We start from the raw sequence: 2916 nt of genomic DNA, 5'->3' as shown, positions 1-2916 counted from the left end.
GGGCCGTGGCACTTACAAATTCAAGCGGCTTGCCAGAGACGGCGTGGTGAGCGTGTGTTTCGTTGCTTTTCCTAAACAAGCACAAGAATGCGATACAACAATTGGACATGGGTCTGTAGTAAGGATCAAATCAGAACCAAAGGCTGAGGAGTCTCCTGTGCTATCATCTACGCCAGTGGCCTCCAGTTATCATGTGCTAATGTGTTACAGTACACTGCGAACACTGAACTAAAATTATGCCACTAAAATCATGTCATTTCGCCGGCCGGAGTGGCCGTGCGGTTCTAGGCGCTACAATCTGGAGCCGAGCGACCGCTACGGTCGCAGGTTCGAATCCTACCTCGGGCATGGATGTGTGTGATGTCCTTAGGTTAGTTAGGTTTAAGTAGTTCTAAGTTCTAGGCGACTGATGACCTCAGAAGTTAAGTCGCATAGTTCTCAGAGCCATTTGAACCATATCGTTTCTTTTATATGAATGCATGGTGTCGGTTCTTTCGGACATGTCCGAAGGAACAAACACCACTTGGAATCCGAAGCTGTGAGACATATTACTCAAATCGCAGGTAGAAGGGGGAGAAAGGAATTAAAAAGGAAGGAATTATTGATGTCGGTAGCATCGGAACTTTATGTGGATTCAGCACTGAAGGCGGTGGATTCATGGCCCATTGAGGCGCATCAATTATATGAATGCATGGTATCTTTTCGTCCGGACATGGACCATGAATCCACAACATTCAGTGCGGATGCACAATTACGTCCGACCACCTGCGGGTATCTCAAAGTAGTAAGATTGGAGGGTATGGTCGAGGACCACGGATAAGTGTCTCCTAATGGGACTGCGGGTCTGCCGGGAGGCGTGCCGAGATGGCGTGATTCTGATTAATATTGTGTCCGGATGACACAGTGGTTAGCGAAACTGCCTTGTGAGCAGGTGGTCCCGGGTTCGAGTCCTGGTCCGGCACACGTTGCCGCTGATTCTGCATAAATTCCTTCCCTTTGCTTTCTCCGCCTGCATCTTCAATTTACGTAATACGCCATTTCTCTTCGAACTCGTGCTAGTGTGCAAACGTACGAAAACATATTTTGTAGCAATCTCTCCACAGTAACTAGAAACAAGTGTCGAGTGCTGAGGCGACAGTCAGGCTGTGCTGCGATCAACTTAGAGAAGTAATGCAGCTGCTTGTTTTCTATTACACATAGTCTGTTGTCACGTCATACAATAAGTGTTGGCAACACTGTGTAGCGCTTTTCATTGGATCTCTGACTATGTTTTCTTTGTAAGAGAACCGTTGTTGGAAGTTAATCGCCAGTAGTGTTGGGCAGATGGAAGTTAGTCGCCAGCAGTGAAGGAAGTACTGTTGGGCTGTTGGAGGTGAACAGTCAGCAGTGATGGAAGTACTGTTGGGCTGTTGAAGGTGAACAGTCAGCAGTGATGGCTCCTAAATGTGAGAAGTCAGCCTTGATGGAGGGTGGATGTCTGAAGTGTTAGCATAGGCTAACGATCTGGAAGTATCCGACTTGTAGATTGAAAATTATTCATGATTATATATCTTTTTACTGAATGTCAATGACGATTTATATTCATGTTGAACTGGATGTCACATTATTAAGGTAAGAAATACATTATTTGGTTTGCAACAAAATCTTTCCTTTCCTAACCATATGCTTATAACTAACAGTGGCTTTAGTAGTTAGAATCTTTTATTTAGTTGGCAGCATTGACTCTCGCTTTGTTGCAGTAGTTCGCGTAATGAGGATTTTTGTGAGGTAAGAGCTTAATGAAATGTATAGGTTATTGTCAGGATTGCTTCTTATTCAGAGCCATTCTTTTGTAGTCATTATTTGAAATCAGGTTGTAATATTTTTTGAGCAGTCAGACTGCGTTGCGCTAGAATATTGCGGGTCAGTGTTGACATGATACGGAAACGTAATGAGATGTAGGCTCAGTACGTTCAGTTTTACTCATCTGTTTCAGAATCAAATAACGTAGAAGCTTTTTCTTCTCGGTCATTCAGCAATTTAAGTACGGATTCACACATTTAAATAAAGAAGTTTCAATACTGTCCAGCACTACGAGTGCTACATCGCGAATGTAAGTTGTGTTTGGTTCTTATTTCATTTCCTTATACCAATTCTGAAAGGCGCTGTGAACCACATGTAAGCATTAACGAGCTCTTTCTGCAATAATTGATTTATTATTGGTATTACATATTGTTCCTGTGTTTTCTAGGATCACAGCAATGAAAATGAATCGATCGTATGGCATTTATTGGCCGGGATATCCCGTTCGGGGTTCGGCCGCCGTATTGCAAGTCCTTTTAGTTGACGCCACTTCGGCGACTTGCGTATCAATGACGATGAAAATGGACATACAATACCCAGTCCTCTGCCGAGAATCGAACTCATGCCCCCTTGCGAGGTAGGCGGTAACGTCACCGCTGCGCTACGGAGGCGGACATCTCACTTTCAGAAGAAGCAAATAATTTAATAATTATAAGTATGTTATCAGGAGAAAGAAAACTGGCGTTCTACTGATCGGAGCGAGGAATGTCGGATCCCTTAATCAGGCAGGTAGAAAATTTAAAAAGGGAAATGGATAGGTGAGAAATAGATATAGTGGGAATTACCGAAGTTCGGTTGCAGGAAGAACAACACTTTTGGTCAGATGAATTCAGGGTTATAAATACAAAATCAACTAGGGGTAATGCAGGAATAGGTTTAATAATGAATAAAAAATAGGAGTGCGGGTAAGATACTACAAACAGCATAGTGTACGCATTATTGTGGCCAAGATAGACACGAAGCCCACGCCTACTACAGTAGTACAAGTTTATATGCCAACTAGCTCTGCAGATGGCGAAGAAATTGAAGAAATGTATGATGAGATAAATTAAATTATTCAGATAGTGAAGGGAG

At 43.0% G+C, this 2916-nt stretch overlaps 1 non-coding gene across 1 annotated transcript; it reads left to right on the top strand.

Annotated features, from left to right (window-relative positions):
• The first annotated feature begins 889 nt into the window (after positions 1 to 889).
• On the top strand, positions 890 to 963 carry Trnat-ugu (transfer RNA threonine (anticodon UGU)). The gene has a single exon. It is a non-coding gene; the product is annotated as a tRNA-Thr (tRNA).
• The last annotated feature ends 1953 nt before the right edge of the window (positions 964 to 2916 follow it).

This window comes from Schistocerca gregaria, chromosome 2, assembly GCF_023897955.1.
Source record: "Schistocerca gregaria isolate iqSchGreg1 chromosome 2, iqSchGreg1.2, whole genome shotgun sequence".
NCBI classification, from domain to species: domain Eukaryota; kingdom Metazoa; phylum Arthropoda; class Insecta; order Orthoptera; family Acrididae; genus Schistocerca; species Schistocerca gregaria.
Note: the sequence above shows the minus strand (reverse complement) of the source record. Positions and strands in the feature narration are given on the sequence as shown.